The sequence below is a fragment of the Kogia breviceps genome, chromosome 2 (genome assembly GCF_026419965.1).
Source record: "Kogia breviceps isolate mKogBre1 chromosome 2, mKogBre1 haplotype 1, whole genome shotgun sequence".
Lineage (NCBI taxonomy): Eukaryota > Metazoa > Chordata > Mammalia > Artiodactyla > Physeteridae > Kogia > Kogia breviceps.
Window position 1 is genome coordinate 165,701,689 of NC_081311.1, and position 20,694 is coordinate 165,722,382.

General features: G+C 38.7%; 1 pseudogene; it reads left to right on the plus strand.

Moving 5' to 3' along the window:
- Nucleotides 1-18,528: 18,528 nt before the first annotated feature.
- Nucleotides 18,529-20,171, plus strand: LOC131750728 (T-complex protein 1 subunit zeta pseudogene; annotated as a pseudogene).
- The last annotated feature ends 523 nt before the right edge of the window (nucleotides 20,172-20,694 follow it).

Genomic DNA, 20,694 nt, shown 5'->3' on the forward strand with positions numbered 1-20,694 from the left:
GTAAAAGAAACTCTATTTAAATACAAGTATTGCATCATTTAATTTTTATAAAAACTCTATGAAGTGATTATTATCACCCCTTTTAGAGATAAGAACATAGGAACTTAAAGAGACTAAGCAACTTGCCCAAGGACACAACTAAAAAGTGACCACGGTTCAAGAGCAGGATGGTCTAGGCTGACTACTATTAGCAGGGCTATAAAGTGGAATATAAGGTAGAGGTGGGATAAAATATGAGACTAACAGAAAAAAGACTAAAATTGTTCTAGGGTAAAAGTAAGGAGGTTCAACATGATATGGTTTTTTAGAAGGGGTTTATGGGCAGGCAGTAAGGACCAGATTCAATTCCATTAGTAATAGAGCTGAACCTAGGAGAAATTTATTTTGTCAATTAGCCCATTTTATCTCACTGACTTCTACTTTTGTGCTGTTTTCTTTGAGTTATTCATATTGCAAGTTAATTATATTTATTTTTTCTCAGTTGAGTAGCATGATGAAAATGACACTGGATCTCAATCAGAAACCCTGGTTGGAAGCTTTGTTGGTCACTGGTTGCTTGTCTAGGTTTATCTTGGGCACAACTCCCTTCCTAAGGCCCCTTCCAGCTCACTACATTATTATTACATTCCGTGCCAACCACAGTTGCCTAATATTAACTGATTGTGCCACTTCTGAATTACTGCTTGGGAAGCAGGACCTACTGATTTTATTTTTTTTATTACCCATGACCCCACAGAAAGGCAGATTGGCTAGGAAAAATAAATAAATAATGTGGGTTAGTAAATGCTCTTGGTGCTATTTACCCTTTTACTCTTTTGCTCACCCCTCTTTATCCTCACAGTCTCAATCCCAATTTCCATCTATTTTGGTTTCAGCTGATTATATTGTTCTTTTATTTAATTTTTCCCTTGTATTTTCCATTCACTTAGAACAGGATCCCACATTAAATGAGGCTCCAGTCTCACTTAAGGATGCATTTTGCAAACCAAATAAAGTAAAATCATCAGTAAATTCCAAATGCTTTATGATGCTCCTCTACACATGTACAAATTCCAGTAAGGCTTTTGTTAGGAAAACAATTCTAAGACAAGGATTCCAGATGCAATTAATACTTTTTTTTTCTAGCCATGCCATTTATTTAAAGTCTATTACAAGGATCTAATATGTTCAACTTTGGGGGAAAAAAAAAAAAACATTTATAGAGATCTTGGACCGACAGAAGCCAAACCAGAATTTGTCATAAATTGCTTAGCATATTAAAAAATGCTGAAATAAGAATAAATCAGGATCTACCAGAGAAAATAAAGGAGAGTGGCAAGATAAATAGTTTAGCAACTCTCAAAGTCACCTGATATGATGATGTTCTGTCATCAAAAATCATACAATAGGAAAAAGATTTCAGTAGTTACACTGCCAGATCCTTTTAGTTTGAAAGTGAGAAAACTCAGGGTCAGGGAAATAACTTGTTGGTTAACGACAGAGCAGAGACCATAACTCAGATGTTGAGACACAAGTCTCTAAACAATTAGAGCCATCACTAACATTTCACACTGATTTGCCTTTTTAAGAATAATACAGTCCAGTGAATATTTCTTGCTTTTTTCCTTGATTGTTTTATATATTGGACTTCTATTCTATTGGTCCTTGTTGTCTTCTAGGTTTGACAAACTAATTTTCTTCCTTATTTAAAGCACTAACTGCATTCTCGACACTCTCTGAGAAAGCTGGGTAAGGCAGGATGCTTAGTCAGGGAAATCTCCACTGTAAATGTCTCCATTGCTTTGGGGCAGCTTCCCTGGAACTACCAGGAAGCTGTTCCTTGTCCTGACATAGTGGTCAGGATGGTGAAAGCACCAGGGACGGGAACACTTGGCTTCTGCTCTTCCTTGGTAAGAAGATTGCTTCCAGAACACCATCTACGGAGAAAGGATTCTTCCTCTAAGCTGACAGCATCTGTCTTCTGGCCAAGGGAGTATTTCTGGATTCTCACAGGAATATATAATGTGCATATTTGTATGTATGTATGTGTATATACATATGTGTATATATATATGTGTGTGTGTGTTTGAAGTAATTTTTTAAAATACTGGATTACTTTTTGCCTCTCTATATTTCCATGCCCCAAAGTATGAAAATAAAAAATAGATCTTAACTCATGGAAGAAAATAAACAATTTAACAAATATATACACATTCTAGATAGTCACAAAAGCTGTGTTCACTATCTATTATTAGATTTTAAGATTATTATACCCACTTATATATAAAACTCTCTGCCTCAAACCTCTTTCCCTCTTTCTTTCTCACTTTCTTTCCTTTTCTATTTCTATCTCTATATCTCTTGAAGGAGTGTACATACACATACACACATACATTCCTATCTCGTTCAATCCCCATAAGCTAATTCCACCCCCATCAGTTTATGGTGGACAAAACCAATGGCCTATAATATTGCTGTAATATTCAGCTTTCGTAACTTGGTGCCTCAAACTTTCACATGACTCTTTTGAGTGGCTTTTAAGAACAGAGGGAGTGATAAAATTAAAGAATTTATTATGCCTTCACTCTACCATCAAAAGAGTCAAAAGGAATCGGACACAGGACAGGGAAGTTTTGATAAATTTTAGAGATGGAGAACTGGTATGAAGGGCAAAGCCAATTGAGAAGCTGGTATGTTATGAGTTAATATTAGATTGTTTGGGGATGGGTCTGGAAGAAGGAGAGATTTTTAAAAGTGAGGAAGTGCCAGAATTATATCCAATAGAAATACATCCACTACATAGTTTTTTTCTTGAGGAGGTGTTAGATAATATGTCCAATCAAAACTCATCCATTTCATCATTTCTCTTGAATTGTGTCTAAATATGAGATTTAACTATGTACTAAAAGATACATCTATGATTAATAACTTTGGAATATAGGTTACGTGACTCAATGTATAAAATGTACACTAACCTACAATAGCATTCATGAACATGAACCCAGAGAGTTAATAGCCCTGCCTTGCTCAAGTTAAAGTTTGAGTAGATTTAAGCCATTAACACACAATCTAAAGATCTTTTTAAATTAATTATGACTACCCACAGGTATGTACTTCACCATGGTGATAGGCTTCTTTTCAAAATTGTGCTATCTTAACCTCAGTAGAATCTTTAAGAATGGCATGATTTTAAAACATATGGAATAATAGAGATGTTATATATGCATTTTCTATTTCATTAAACTTGTAGTTATATTTTCTTAACTGAGTTTTATATTTCTAGAAGTTTAAAATATTTTCTTGAGCAACAGCTAGACACCATTGACCAATTGATGTTAGATACTAAGTAATATTTCTCCAAATTTATGAATTGTTCACATTAATTTCTCCCAGATTTCAAACTACTTTGATGTATTCTGAGAGATTTGGTAATTTCTACTGCCTGCTATATGTTAGAGACTCTTCTATTTATGCTATTCATTCAGATATCACAAAAAAGTATAACATTTTAAAAGACCTTTACAGTCATGGCTGGGGATACAAATTTAATTCAACTTCATATGGAGCTACCAATGCAAATAATTAAAAAGACAATAGAAGAGACAGATAATTTCTACACATAGGTAAATTTTCACATAACAGAAAAATGGCAACAGTATTAAAGCTAACTTTTCCTCCTTGGGATTAGCAAATTTCTTTTGACATTGGTTGTAAACTACACATATTCCAATTTAAGAAACATGAAAATGTTAAAACTGTACATTTTATTAAATCTTTTTTGAAAATTTATTTATTTATTTATTTATTTATTTTTGGCTGTGTTGGGTCTTCGTTTCTGTGGCTTTCTCTAGTTGTGGCAAGCGGGGACCATTCTTCATCACTGTGCACGGGCCTCTCACTATCGTGGCCTCTCTTGTTGCAGAGCACAGGCTCCAGATACACAGGCTCTGTAGTTGCGGCTCATGGGCCTAGTTGCTCCACGGCATGTGGGATCTTCCCAGACCAGGGCTTGAACCCATGTCCCCTGCATTGGCAGGCAGATCCTCAACCACTGCGCCACCAGGGAAGCCCAAAACTGTACATTTTAATTTCAATAACATATAGTACTGATCGGGGTCCCCAACCCAGTCTGTGGCCTGTTAGGAACCAGGCCGCACATCAGGAGGTGAGCAGCAGGTAAGTGAGCGAAGCTTTATCTGCCTCTCCCCATGCCCCCTATTGCTTGCATTACCTCCTGAACCATTCCCCCGCCCCCGTGGAAAAACTGTCTTCCATGAAACTGGTCCCTGGTGCCAAAAAAGGGTGGGGACTGCTGGAGATGACCTCCTTTCTTTTACTTTTACATAGTTAAATACTCCTGTGCTCTTGACACTTTATCATCCTTCACTTTTGTAAATTCTTAATCTCAGCTTCTCCTACTTGTTCCTACACTCCAGTGTATCCAATAGATATCTCAACAAATTTGCTCTCCCACCCTTCAGTAGCTTTCTGTGTCCAATCACTTTTGTCTTATTACTTTTTCCCTTAAAAATGTTCAGATATTACATCTCATTACTTCTTTAAGCTACTCACCATAGCTATCCATCTTTTCACTGAAAAACTTTCCAAAGGTTAGCTCCTGCCTCTACTTTCTTACTATCCTTACGCCATTTAAATCCTCATGACCTGGCTTTAGGCTCCACCATTCTAATGAAATCATTCTCTTTTTAGGTCTGTTGAATTTATAATTATCAGAACCCACTGAGTTTCTTCATCCTTTATCCTATTAGACCTCGAACATTTGTTCTCTTGATTTGTTATTAGTAACTTGATACCCTTTCCTTCTTAGCTTCCAAGTCTCTGTACTTTTCCCTTAACACCTTCTTCCCTTAATCGTTTACTTATTCCTTTTCTGCCCAACTCTCCTCCCATAAAATGTAACCATTTCTATGTGCACTCTTTATCTAAATCTCACACTTGACATCAGCCCTTCTCATAGCTTCAACAATCACTTTCAGTCAATGATCCCCAAATTGTGATGGTCATGTCACACTTCTGCATTTCCGGTTTTCTATTTATCTACCATTGATTGTCATGGCTGCATCTCAAATTGGACATACCCAACACCAAACCCACCATCACCTCTCCCCAACCTTATTATGTCTCCTGCTTTTTTTGAAGGTCCATGCCATTCTCCCAATCATCTATACATGAAACCTTGGATTCACCACCAACTTTTTCTTTTCTCTTACCCTCATTAAGTCAATGATTGAAGCTTGTAGACATCACTATTTAAAAACAGTTTGTGTCTGCTCCTGTTCTTTTTTTATTTCCATTTTTCTGATACTGGTGAAATTATTTCTTGCTCAATTATATAAATAGTCCCTTACATTTGATCCCTTCTTGGCCCTAATTCACCATTCCCCCAATATAGCCTCCTGAAAGCTGCATGACTCTGATCACACCACTCCCTAGTGAAAAGTCTTACCGAACCCTCATTAATAACTACCCAATAATTTAGGCTTAGCCTAGAATTTAGAACATCCCATGAGTGAGCCTAACTTACCCTCTCTTCAAAACCGATCTCACTGGGCTTCCCTGGTGGTGCAGTGGTTGAGAATCTGCCTGCTAATGTAGGGGACATGGGTTTGAGCCCTGGTCTGGGAGGATCCCACATGCCGCGGAGCTACTAGGCCCGTGAGCCACAACTACTGAGCCTGCGCGTCTGGAGCCTGTGCTCCACAACAAGAGAGGCTGCGATAGTGAGAGGCCCGCGCACCGTGATGAAGAGTGGCCTCTGCTTGCCACAACTAGAGAAAACCCTGGCACAGAAATGAAGACCCAACACAGCAAAAATAAATAAATAAATTAATAAACACCTACCCCCAACATCTTCTTTAAAAAAAAGAAAAAAGATCTCACATTAGAGACTAGTGTTATTCAATTTAAAACCAGCCAAAACAGTTTTAACCATCATCTGGACTTTCAGCTCTGCCCAGAAATCCTTCATGTTCCCAGTCTCTACTCATCTTTATTCTCTAATGCTAATATTTCAACTCTTTCTTGACTCTACTTACCCACCCTTCACAATTCCTGTCTTACAGCAGAAGACTTCACCTCCTGCTTCAATAAAAAATAGAGGCATTGGACAGGGACTTTCAAATACTCCCTTCTCCCTCACATAAAATTTATCCCCATCCTTACTTATTACCTATTCTTCCCCTATAGCTCCAAAAAGAGGAGTGACTTCTTCCTGTCCAGCATCTATCCCTCCATCTTCCTCTGCATCCCATATCTTCCAATTTCTTAACTGTCTTGTTATGCGCTCTTTATCCTATATCTTCAGCCTTTCACTATTATTCACCTGCTCTTCTGTCTTATAATCAAGTGCATTTCTCTTCTATAAAGTGGAACTTCTCCTGAACTAATGTTCCCTCTAATAGTCATTTAGCTTCTTCCTTACAGAGTCAGTATTCTGGGAAAGGTAGTTTGTATTCATTTGTCTCTACCTCCTTGTCTCGCATTCACTTTCCAACTCATTGCAATATGGTTTCTACTTCCATCTCTACATTAAACGTGCTATTACCATGGTTTCTGCTAGCCTTACAGTTGCTAAATCCAATGGGAGATTTCAGTCCTTCTTTCAATTGACGTCTTTGCAGAATTTGAAACTGTTTGCTACTCTATCCTTATTGAAACTCTCCTCTCCCTTGTTTTAGGTGATAACTATTTTAGGTGATAACTATTAGGGCTTTCCTCCTACCCCTCACACCATTTCTACTTCTCCCTTGTAGGCCCCTATCTTTCCATCTTTCTTATCAATGGTTATGTTCTCTGCCCTCTTCTCTTAATGCTCCCTCTAGGTGAATTCATCCATCTCCACATCCTTTTTGCCAATGATTTCCAAATCTATACTTCAGCCTAAAATTCTGCTCCAGGCACCAGAACTATAAATTCACTTGTTGCCTGGTAATTACCACTTGGCATCTCCAAATCAATCTCATTCAAAACTAATTTTATTTGTTCACTCCCTTGATCCCCAACCACCAGCAAACCAAACATGTTCAGCATCCTTATTCCTTACCTGGATAAATGACACAACCATCAATGTAGTCACCCCAGCCAAAAGCATCCAATGACTCTCCTCATCCTGTTAATTCCATCACCTTAATAACTTGTCAATACAAACTTGCCTGGATAACTACTGCAATTTCCTCACTAGTTTTTGCCTCCAGTCATGTCTCATACCTTCATCCTTCAACCTACATGATGCTTCCAGAATGATGTTTCTATCATACAGATCTAACTATGTAACTATCTTGAAATCATTTATATGAGTTCTCATTGGCTTTAAGATAAAACTCGAACTGTTTGACTCCCAATACCATATCCATGGAGATTCTTAGTGATGTAACTAAGAATCCAGGGTCAGAAAACACAAAACAGAACACCAAAACTGGTAAGACAGCAATACACACTTACCAGCTATGTCTACCTTTCCTTGGTCCTTTGCTTACCCTTCTCTCTCAACTACAGAACACCACAGAATCTTTTAAAAATAATATTGCAATGATAGTATATATAGAGCTCAATTCGATTTTTAATGCATTTTCAGACTTACTGCTTAATTTAATCTTCATTATACTCTATGAAGTATACTTACATGTAGATTTTACCGGTGAGAAAATTGCTGTTAATTAATTTCAAGTAAAATCCGCAGCATCACTAAGCTTAGTGAGGGCTAGAACTATATCTTGAAGGCCCTTATTGTATTCTTGTACTCTATGATCTTTCCATTATTTCCCTTTTTTTATTGAGGTACAGTTGATTTATACTATTATATTAGTTTCAGATGTACAACATAGTGATTCCAAATTTTTATAGATTATACTCCATTTATAGTTATTATAAAATATTGACTATATTCCCTGTGTTGTACAATAAATCCCTATAATTTATTTATTTTATACATAGTAATTTGGACCTCTTAATTCTCTACCCCTATCTTGCCCCTCCACTCTTCCCTCTCCTTACTGGTAAACACTAATTTGTTCTATATATCTGTGAGTCTGTTTCTTTTTTGCTATTCTCACTAGTTTGTTTTATTTTTTAGATTCCATATATAAGTGATAGCATACAGTATTTGTCTTACTCTGCCTGACTTATTTCACCAAACATAATAACATTGAGGTCCATCTATGTCATTGCAAATGGCAAATTTTCATTCTTTTTTATGACTTAGTGCTATTCTATTGTGTGTGTGTGTGTGTGTGTGTGTGTGTGTGTGTGTGTGTGTGTATCACATCTTCTTTATCCATTCATTTGTTGATGAATACTTAGGTTGCTACCATATCTCAGCTGCTGAAAATAATGCTGCTATGAACAGTGGGGTGTGTGTATCTTTTCAAATTGGTGTTATTGTCTTCTTTGAATATATACCCAGGAGTGGAATTGCTGGATTATATGGTAGTTCTATTATTAGTTCTTTGAGGAACCTCCATACTGTTTCACACACCAATTTAAATTCCCACCAACGGTGTATTAGGGTTCCCTTTTCTCCACATCCTAGCCAATATTTGTTATTTGTGGACTTTCTGATGATAGCCATTCTGATAGGTATAAGGTGATATCTCATTATGGTTTTGATTTGCATTTCTCTGGTGATTAGTTATGTTGAACGTTTTTCATGTTCCTGTTGCCCATCTGTATGTCTTCTTTGGGAAAATGTCTGTTCAGGTCTTCTGCCCATTTTTAAATTGGATTTTTTGTTATTTTGATATTGAGCTGTATGAGCTGTTTATATATTTTGGATATTAACCCTTATTTGTTATATTTTTTGCAAATATTTTCTCCCATTCACTAGGCTGTCTTTTCATTGTGTCAATGGTTTCCTTTGATGTGCAAAAGCTTTTAACTTCAATTAGGTCCCATGTGTTTATTTTTGCTTTTGTTTCCTTTGCCTTAGCAGACAGATCTAAAAAAATATTGATGCAATTTCTAGGAGTTTTATAGTTTCCAGTCTTACTTACATTTAGGTTTTTAATCCATTTTGCGTTTATTTTTGTATATGGTGTGAAAGAATATTCTAATTTCATTCTCTTACAAGTAGCTGTACAGTTTTCCTAGCACCACTTGTTGAAGAGACTCTTTTCTCCATTGTGTAGTCTTGCCTCTTCTGTTGCTGATTAATTGACCATAAGTGTGTGGGTTTACTTCTGAGCTCTCTATTCTCTTCCACTGATCTATGTGTCTGTTTTTATGTCAGTACCATACTGTTTTGATTATTATAGCTTGTAATACAGTCTACAGTCAGCTCTGTTCTTCTTTATCAAGATTGTCTTGGCTATTCAGGGTCTTTTGTGTTTCCATGCAAACTTTAAAATTATTTTTTCTAGTTCTGTGGAAAATGCCCTTGGCATTTTGGTAGGGACTGCACTGAATCTGTAAATTGCATTGGGTTGTATGGTTATTTTAACAATATTAATTCTTCCAATCCATGAACATAGTATATCTTTCCATCTCTTTTTGTCATCTTCAATATTTTCATCAGGTCTTACAGTTTTACCCCCTTAGGTAGATTTATGCCTAGGTACTTTTTTCTTTTTGATGCAACTGTAAATGGGCTTTCCTCAATTTCCTCAATTTCTCTTTTGATAGTTCTTTGCTAGTGTTTTAGTGTTAGTGTTAATGTTTAGTGTCTCTACTTGTGCCTTGTTTTGTTTTTTGTTTTGGTTTGCTAAAATAAGTTGCCTTAACATATCCTGTAAAGCTGGTTTGGTGGTGCTGAACTCTTAGCTTTTGTTTGTCTGTAAAAGTTTTGATCTCTCCATCAAAACTGAAAGACAGCCTTGCCAGGTAGAGTATTTTTGGTTGTAGGCTTTTCCCTTTCATCACTTTTTTTTTTTTTTTTTTGGCTACATGGGGTCTTCATTGCCGTGTGTGGGCTTTCTCTAGTTGCAGTGAGCAGTGGCTACTCTTCATTGCAGTGTGCGGGCTTCTTATTGTGATGGCTTCTCTTGTTGTGGAGCACAGACTCTAGGCACACAGGCTTCAGTAGTTGTGGCACACAGGCTCATTAGTTGTGGCTCACAAGCTCTAGAGCACAGGCTCAGTAGTTGTGACACATAGGCTTAGCTTCTCCGTGGCATGTGGGATCTTCCCGGACCAGGGCTTGAACCTGTGTCCCTTGCATTTGCAGGTGGATTCTTAACCACTGTACCACCAGGAAAGTCCCTCCCTTTGATCACTTTAAATATATCATGCCACTCCTTTCTGGCCTGCAGAATTTCATTGAAAAGTCAGCTGATAGCCTTATGGGCATTCCCTTGTATATAACTTACTGCTTTTCCCTTGCTGCTTCTAATATTCTCTCTTTAGCTTTAAATTTTTCCATTTTAATTACAATGTGTTTTGCTATGGTCCTCTTTTGTTGATCCTGTTTGGGACTCTCTGTGCTTCCCGGACATGGATGTCTGTTTGCTTTCCCAGGTTAGAGAAGTTTTCAGCTATTATGTCTTCAAATATGTTCTCTGCCCCTTTTTCTCTTCTCCTTCATGGAACCCTATAATACAAATGTTAGTATGCTCAATGTTGTCCTAGAAGTCTTTTAAACTGTCCTCATTTTTTAAATTCATTTTTTTCTGTCCAGCTTCAGTGATTCCCACTACTGTCTTCCAGCTTGCTGCTCTGTACCTCTGCATCATTTAGTCTGTTGTTGATTCCTTCTAGTGTATTTTTCATTTCACTCATTGTATTCTTAATCTCTCTTTGGTTGTTCTTCATATTTTCTGACTCTTTGTTAAAAACTTCTAACTTCTTGTTTTGTTCATCTATTCTTCTTCTGATTTCTTTGATCATCTTTAAGATCATTACCTTGAACTCTTTCTCCACTTTCACTTAGTTCTTCTTTTGTGGTTTTATCTGGTTCCTTCCTTTGTAACATCATTTGGAACATGTTTCTCTGTCGCTTAATTTTGCTTGACTTGCTGTTTTTATTTCTGTTTATCTGATAGGTTGGTTATGTTTCCTGACTTTGGAGAAATGGTCTTTTGTAGGAGACATCATATGCATTCCAGCAGCACACTTTCCTCTGGTCACCAGAGCTATATGCTCTACGGTTCCCCCCTATGAGGGCTGTGTGGGTCTTTCTGTTGTGGCAGGCTATGGGAGTGATCTGGTAGGTGTGGCTGGCCCCTGGTATTGGTTGGTTGCCAGCCTCTGTTTGGTGGGGCAGGTCATGAGGCAGCTGGCTATGGAACCCTGAGGGGCCCCAGGCTTGTGCTAGCCCACTGGTGGTCAAGGCTGGAACCTGGGGTCTGGCTGCAGGGACCAGGGCTCCCAGAGGTGGTGTTGTACCACTGGTGGGTAGGGCCTGTTCCTGACACAGCTGGCTGGAGGGCTGTGGTTGTCCTGGGGCTGCTATCTGTCTGCTCATAGGTGAGGCTCGTCCTGAGGCTAGTGCAGGCTAGCTTGTGGGCAGGGCCAGGGCCCAGGAGATTCTGGGGCTTGTGTCAGCCACTGGTGGGTAGACCTGGGTCCTGGTGTCTCTGGCTGAAGGGTCCTGGGGCTCCTGGATATAGTGCTTTCACACTGGTGTGTGTGGCTCGGTCCTCAGGCTTCTGGTGGGCAAGGCCATGTTCAGGGGTGGCTGTGGCCTGCCTTAGGAGGTCTTAAGGCAGGTAGGTGGGGCTGTATCCCTGCCCAGTTAGTTGCTTGGCCTGAAGCTTCCATACTGGTGCCTATAGGCTGGTGGGTAGGGTTGGGATTGGGTCCTGAGGCTAATAGCTAGAGGGAGGATTCCAAAATGGCACTTGCCAGCACCAGTGTCCATGTGATAAGACAAGCTCCCCAAAATGGTTGCCATAGTGTCTGTCTCCAGAGTGAGCTCCAGTATTCTCCCAGGAGATTCTCCAAGATCAGCAGGTAGGTCTGACCCAAATTACTGCTTCTGCCCTAAGTCCCTGAGCATGGGAGATTTTGTGTGTGTCAAGAGTGGAGTCTCGGGCTTCCCTGGTGGCACAGTGGTTGAGAGTCCGCCTGCCGATGCAGGGGACATGGGTTCGTGCCCCGGTCCGGGAAGATTCCACATGCCACAGAGTGGCTGGGCCCATGAGCCATGGCCACTGAGCCTGCACATCCGGAGCCTGTGCTCCACAACAGGAGAGGCCACAACAGTGAGAGACTCGTGTACCACAAAAAAAAAAAAAAAAAAAAAAAAGAGTGGAGTCTCTATTTCCCACAGCCCTTTAGGTCCCCTGAAAGTAAGCCCCACTGACCTTCGAAGCCAAACTTTTTGGGAGCTCATCTTTCCAGCACAGGATGCCCTGGGCTGGGGAGCCCAATGTGAGACTCCAATCTCTTATTCCTTAGGGAGAACCTCTGCAATTGTAATTATTCTCCCATCTGTGGGTTTCCCACCTAGGAGTATGGGTCTTGACTATACTGTGATTCCCCTCCTCCTACTTGTCTCGTTGTGGTTCCTTCTTTACATCTTTAGTTGTATAAGATCTTTTTTGGTAGGTTCCAGTCTTTTTCCTTGATAGTTGTTCTGTAAATAGTTATTATTTTGGTGTGCCCGTGAGGGGATGTGTGTTCAGGGTCTTTCTACTCCACCATCTTGGGACTATGTCCAGACTCTATGCTCTTTCTATTCTTTTTTTCATGGTACTTCTCAATCAACCTCAGTGGATCACAACCACAGTGAGATATTAGAATCACCTGGGAAGTTTTTAAGAAATAATAATGCCTGAGCTCCACCTACAGAAATTCACATTTAATTGGTCCAAGAGAGAACCTGTCTCTCTGTGTTTTGCAAAAACTTCTTGGGTAACTATAATGTCCAGCCATAATTCTTTTAAATAGGTACATATTTATCTTCTTTGGATGGTCCTTGATGTCAGATTCATGTTCAAATTCCTCACTGTATTTCTTTATACTTTGGATGTAGCATGCAAAAAACTTGTGACTTAAAATATATAAAATGGTTCCATTACATATATAACCAGAAAAATAATCAAGCCAAATGCCAACCATGTTCATAAGGGAAAAGGTTAGCTTTAAAATTCAGATGACTGAGCTTAAAAAAAGAAAAGAAAACCTAAGAAAATGTTTGTTCACAGTCTGGGGTTTGAAATGTGGCCCTACAAAAATAAATAGTTCTTAAATTCTGGTAGAAGCAGTTTGGGGGATGCTGTCCTAATCAATTCTCCAGTGAACTAGCCCCATTAACCTTGTAATCTTGGCACTCCCTAAATTGTGTTTTTGTAACAACTTGCACAATCTCCCTTTTTTTCATCTTCCTTTTTTCTAGTGTAACTGACCTTAGAGGATATTGACAGTGCTAAACTAAATGATGAAACAACCTCTTTTCCCCTTTCAGCCCACCTAGGAAAGATACTCTTGCACATAGTCATTTTAAAAGTATATTTAACAAGAAAAGGGGAAACTGGTTAATAAAATAGAATTGTATTAAGTTCTGCCTCATAGTACTTGAGAAACACTAGGACAATGACATTTATGAGCCATGCTCAAAAAGGAATGGGGGATGAACTTCCCTGGTAGCACAGTGGTTAAGAATCCGCCTGCCAATGCAGGGGACATGGGTTCAAGCCCTGATACGGGAAGATCCCACATGCCGCGGAGCAACTAAGCCCTTGCACCACAACTACTAAGCCTGTGCTCTAGAGCCCACGAGCCACAACTACTGAGACCACATGCCACAACTACCAAAGACCCCGCACCATAGAGCCCGTGCTCCATAACAAGAGAAGCCACTGCAATGAGAAGCCCATGCACCGCACCAAAGAGTAGCCCTCTCTCACTGCAACTAGAGAAAGCCTGTGTGCAGCAACAAAGACACAGTGCAGCCAAAAATAAATAATAAGTAAATAAATTTATCAAAAAAAAAAAAAAAAGGAAAGGAGGAAGAAAGAGTTGCCATCCAAGTCAGTTAAAAAACTCATCCCCTGCCTCTCCATACCCTGGAGTACTTTTCCAGAAAAGGAAATATCTGTTGATCTTCTGGATGCCTCTGAACGAGACAGACCTCCCCATCAACAATATGTGCAGAAATCCTGCAATTTCTGCAAAAGGGAGATCTGCCTCCAGGTTGCAAATGGGCTTGGGGACCTGACTGAGATGGTTTGCAGCACAGGGTATACAAGATGTTTCCAAGCAAGGACTGGGAAAGAGAATTCAGCATTGATTTAGAACAGTAGCTTTCAAACTATTCTTCCTTGGGATGGTAAGACATGTAACCCTTGCACATACTGACCCAGTATATACAGAAATTTATGTCTGTATGGGTGTGGGATGTATTTAAAAATAAATTTACAAGGAAGAGTTTTGCAATCCATTAGTAGATCATGAAATCAATTTTGCATGTGTCAACAAGCACTTTTAAAAAAGAGTTTAATCAGTTTGCCAACTACACATTAACAGTGAGTATTATTTTATGACTTCAGTTGCATACACTAATTTCTAAAAGGCGTAAACTCACAAAAGTTTACTAAATCTAAAGAAACCAAATTAAGTAACAATATCCATGAAAAGAGATGGAAACTTTTTGCCAATCAGTGGGTCTCAGGACATTTCAATCACTCTGTCAACAAATATACACTGATCAAAGGCACCTTGCTAACCACTGAGGAAAAAGTGTTCCAAGTACCCCATCTTCAAATTTCTCCTCTGCCCACTGGTTATTCCAAGCTTAGCCTTACTTATGCTAAGACCCATACCCAGAGCCACTGTTGTGGGAGAACAATGAGCAAAGTTTTGGGGGAAGGTAGATACAGCTGAAAAAACACATGTGTTTCTATCTTATCTCTATTTTTCCTGTTTTGTTTTGGGGTCTCTGACCATGGATGCCTAGGACTTACATTATGAATTCCCATTGCTTAGGGTCCCCAGGTCAGGTGCCCAACCAATTCCAGTGCTCTTGAGCAGTTACTTCCTCTTCTGCCTCACCAAAACTTACTTGCTCTGTAATGCCATCTTTCTTGGTCTAAGAGATGAGATAAAAGGCTCTTGAGGCATTAATGGTAATAGTATCTGAAATGTGATATCTTTCCAGCTAGCATCATCCTTTTGACAGGAGTATCCCAACAGCATGAGTACTGTAAATAATTTAGGATAAGTCAATTCATCATTTCAATCAAAGGGATACTGAAGTGAGCTAGAAAGATACTGTCTGTACCCTTAAAGGAATTTTAAGTCTGGTAGTAAAGACAGATATTAAACAAGTAAGTACTGATAAAATATGAAAGTAGTATTTTAAAAGTTAAGTAAGGGAGATAAATAAATTTATAGAAAGATAATTTAATTAAGTCTAGTGGGTCAGACAAGTCTCCTGAGGCAATAGCATTTAAATTGAGGCTTGTGGATAAGTAGGCATTAGCTAGGTGAGGGACGAGGGCCACAACATGAATCTTTGTAGACAGAGCGTCGCTTGACTAGCTGTGTACATTTGGGAAAAAACTTTTAACTCCTAAGCTTCAGTTTTCTTGTGTAAAAGATCAAGGAAATAAACCAATCTCAGATGATTGCATATAAAGCATTTAGCACAAGCTTAGTACTTAGTACTCAATACTTAGCCACCAGCAATGGTAGTAGCAGTGGTACTAGTACCGGTAGTGGTAGCAACAGTACTCAGCCAGTGGAATACTAGTTTCCAGATGAAAGATGAAATTTATGTGAATCTTTACAGACTGGGACTTATGGGAGAGCTACATATTCTTAAGCCTCACTCATCTGAAGTACAAGACATTTGATGGGCAACTAATGGCTCTGTGAGGCCCTCTGAGGCAAGCAAACAATCTCAGAATACAGGTATGGAGCAACCAGCATTTGGCAGTAGAAGCCCAGGAAGTCCTGTAGTTATAGAATGTCTTTCTTCAGAACAGAAATGTGGGACTACTGCTTTCATTAACTCATTAACTTCTGTGTTATGGTTTATACTGAGGCTTCATTTACTCTTTCCAAGATAATTTAAACATAGTTCAGTGAGCAGACTGAAGAGAAGCCTTAGATAACTAAACATGTTTTAATAGTTCAAATTGGAGTGAGCAGACAGAAGAGAAGCCTTAGTTGATGCTTCTTTTACATTTGTCATGTCACATCTTTAGTATGGACCGAACAATAAGAATAGAAACCATTTTGAGAAATACTAATAATTGTTCCTCTGTATTGATCCAGTGATAAGCAGGAAATGACTATGCAAGTGAACATTTTTCAAGCATCAATAGAAACCTACACTCTAAAAACAGTTCATTCATCTTTTTTTTTTTTTTACCAGATAAAGGGAATTATTCTTTTGATCATTCTTGCTTAACAATGATAATAAATCGTTCTTCATAAACTCTTTCAATTTAAAATGTTCTGGTATTAAATAATTACTGCTCAGTGAGTAATAGTGTCCCAAGAATGTACCAAAACAAGAGCCCAGTTATAACCAAACTCTATTCAGAAATCTCTCAATGGCTCCATGGAAACATAAATCTTATATAACTCTTTAGTTTGGCATATGGCCCTCTGATTCCAACACATTTTACTAAGTTCATTTGTATATGATTCCCAGACACTCCAGCTGAACTAGATTACTCATGGTTTCCCACACACAGCCATCAATTTCCTGGCTTCCTGCCTTTGTTTATGCCATTGCTTCTATCTATAACAATCTCCTCTACTCTGTAAAACCCTACCATCCATCAGATCATCCCAAATGCCATCTTCCTTTCAAGATCACCAAGTCTGTCTTGGTTTTGAAAATTTGATGGGACTTCCTTTTCCGAAGCCTCCCAATACTTTAGGTTAATGTTATCTACCATTTTTATGCTATTTGTGTTTTAAATTTATTTATCTGCCTCATCTTCCTTTATGGATTGTAAACTTCTTGGGGCCACCTACTGCATTTTACCATTCTTGTATTCCTGTACTATTTCTCAAAAATGCCTAATGCTATGGTTAGCATAGAGGTTGAGAATATGGACTTTGGGGGTAAAAAGAAATAAAATGGTGTCCTGAATCTACCATGTCACACACACAAATTTGTGTGACTTTGGCCAAATGACAATTTTTTTAAGCTGTATTTCTTCATTTGAAAAACAGCTAGGTCACATGATATCCTCTAACAATGTGATGAAGGCTTTGAACATTGCCCGAAGAGAAATATACAAACCTATATATACAATCAGTCTATATACATATACACTTGCATCTACCCATTCGTGTTCTAGAGCAGAGGATCTCAAATTGTGGTCTGTATATGCCTGGAGGTCCCCAAGACTTTATAGGACATACAAGAGGTAAACATATTTTCGTAAATACACTCAGAGATTATTTACTATTTTCTCTGTGTCAACAGGTACACTGTTGACACAAAAGTAATGATGGATAAAACCATTGGCATCTTAGGATGAATCAAGGCAGTGGCACAAAGCTGTCATTGTATTCATTGTATTCTTTATTAGTCATTTTATTCTTCACTGCTATGCACTTGCCGTTTAAACATGACAGTTTCACTTAAAGTCCTTGAGGGAGCAATAAAAGAAATTAATATTTTTTTTTTAGATCTCAAACCTGAGTCACATTCTGTGTGTGAAACAGGAAGTACACACACAGCACTTCTGCTACATACTGAAGTACAGTACAACGGTTGCTCTGAGAAAAGGCATGAGTGTTTGAGCTGTGAGCTGAACTAATTGCTTCTTTTTTATTAGAACTTTTATTTTTTACTTGAAGGAATGACTGACCACCAAAACTAGTATTCAGACCATAGTTTATGTATTTGCAAGACATTTTCCTCACAAATGAACAAAGGGAGCTTACTGCTTCAAGGAATAAAAACTGAAAGTGTTTGTCATCAAAGTTAAAATTTGAGCTTTCAAGCAAAAATGAAAATTTTCGAAGACTTATATAGGCCGCTGTGAGCCTAATAGCTTCCCAATACCTGAAGAATTTTCTGAGCTCAAAGGCGATACTAACAAATAGTATTTTAAAAAATAGCTTGTATTATAAAATGTGTCAACATTTGGAAGATCTGCATAACTCAGTAGCCAATATTTTCAAATGACCAATGCATGATGATATAAAATTATGTGTGGGTAAAAGACTGATCCAAAGTTAGTGAGATAAAACAATCTATTTTCACATAACAGAATTTTAAAAGTTCATCAATAATGGTTTAAATCACACATGGCAGCTATCTTTAATAAAATAACACTTGTCCAGTTTTGCTCTAACCCAGATAAACAAAAGCTCTTTGAGTCCTCAAGCATTTTTAAGCACGTTCTCTTGACCTGAGAACAATGAAGCTCCTAAAAGAATGGTTCCCAAGTTAAGAACACTTGCTCTAATAAAAAGCCCACAATTCCATGAAGTGAAGTATAGGCTTCTGCCATGCCAGTCCCTGGTTCCTAGAGTCAGGTCTCTGTGTGAGAGGAAATCTCTCTTGTGAAAGTAGGAGACTGAAACAAACAAACAGACAAAGAGCAGTGTAAAATTACGAGGATGCCAGGCCACGCTGAACTGGCTCTGGGCTTTCCAGTTCCCTCATTTTCTTCTGCTGGGTCAGCTATGGCAGCCGTGAAGACCCAGAACCCCAAGGCCGAGGTGGCCTGAGCATAGGCAGTATTGGCGGTCAACATCAGTGTGGCCCGGGAGCTGCAGGATGTGCTGAGGACCAACTTGGGGCCTAAGGGCACCATGAAGATGCTTGTTTCTGGTGCTGGAGACATCAAGCTCACTACAGATGGAAATGTGCTGCTTTATGAAATGCAAATTCAACACGCAACAACCTCCTTAACAGCCAAATTAGCAACAGCCCAGAATGACATAACTGGTGATGGTACCGCTTCCAATGTCCTCATCATGGGAGAGCTCCTGAAGCGGGTGGACCGCTACATTTCTGAAGGTCTTCGTCCCAGAATAATTACAGAAGGATTTGAAGGTGCAAAGGAAAAGCACTTCAGTTTTTGGAACAAGTCAAAGTAAGCAAAGGGATGGACAGGGAAACATCATAGATGTGGCCAGAACATCTCTATGTACTAAAGTTCATGCTGAACTTGCTGATGTCTTAACAGAGGCTGTAGTGGACTCCATTTTAGCCATTAAAAAACAAGATGAACATATTGACCTCTTCATGGTTGAGATCATGGAGATGAAACCTAAATCTGAAACTGATAGAAGCTTAATCAGAGGTCTTGTTTTGGACCATAGGTCATGGCATCCTGATATGAAAAAGAGAGTAGAAGATGCGTACATCCTCACATGCAATGTGTCATTAGAATATGAAAAAACAGAAGTGAATTCTGGCTGTTTTTACAAGAGTGCAGAGGAGAGAGAGAGAGAAACTAGTGAAAGCTAAAAGAAAATTCATTGAAGACAGAGTTAAAAAAATAATAGACCTGAAAAAGAAATTCTGTGGTGATTCAGATAAAGGATTTGTTGTTATTAATCAAAAGGGAACTGACACTTTTTCCTTAGATGCTCTTGCAAAAGAAGGTATAGTAGCTCTGTGCAGAGCTAAAAGAAATATGAAAAGGCTGACTCTTGCTAGTGGTGGGGTAGCCCTAAATTCTCTTGACCTAAATCCTGATTGTTCGGGACATGCGGGACTTCTCTATGAATATACATTCGGAGAAGAGAAGTTCACCTTTATTGAGAAATGTAACAATCCTTGCTCCGTCACATTGTTGATCAAAGGACCAAAAAAGCACACTTACTAACTCAAATCAAAGATGCAATAAGAGATGGCTTGAGGACTGTTAAAAATGCTATTGATGATTGCTGTGTAGTTCCAGGTGCTTGTGCTGTGGAAGTGGCAATGACAGAAGCCCTGATTAAATACAAGCCCAGTGTAAAGGGCAGGGCCCAACTTGGAGTTCAAGCATTTGCTGATGCATTGCTCATTATTCCCAAGGTTCTTGCTCAGAACTCTGGTTTTGATTTTCAGGAAACCCTAGTTAAAGTTTAAGCAGAACATTCAGAATCAGGTCAACTCGTGGGTGTGGACTTGCACACAGGTGAGCCAATGGTAAGAAAAGAAGTAGGCATACGGGATAACTTGCATAAAGAAACAGCTTCTTCATTCCTGCATTGTGGTTGCCACCAACATTCTCCTGGTTGATGAGATCATGAGAGCTGGAATGTCTTCTCTAAAAGGTTGCACTGAAGCTCTTCCCTTGTATCATCTGAATCATGAAGACTCTACAGAGTGATACTAAGAATATAGCTATGGAATTTTTGTCCAAGCTTCAAAAGATTTTCAAAGGACTTTTTTTCCCATATAAAAAAAGGAGAGAACACTGGCACCTATTCAAATTCTGAAGTTCTGAAATTATAATTACAGTATTTTTTAAATTGCACTGCAGTGTACACATAGCAGGCCAAACTTACCCAATAAAATGGACATTTTACTTTAGCTTCAGTGATATAAAAATACATGTTAGATAAGCATGTTATCTACCTTGTTATTAAATATTCCTTGAAAAACAAATTTTAATGGTTTAATAATTCTTCTAATGAATGTATTTTAATTTATCTCCAATAGTTAAGCATTAACTTAAGTTGCTTAAGTTAAGCAACTTCAGCGTTTTCAATTTTTATGCTAGTTATAAATAAGACTTAAGTAACTTAAGGTTTGGAAAGCATTCCTGCTTCCTTAGTATAAATCCTTTTGAGCAGGGGTTCTCCCAACCCCCAGGCTGAAGACCAGTACTGGTCAGCAGCCTGTTAGGAAGG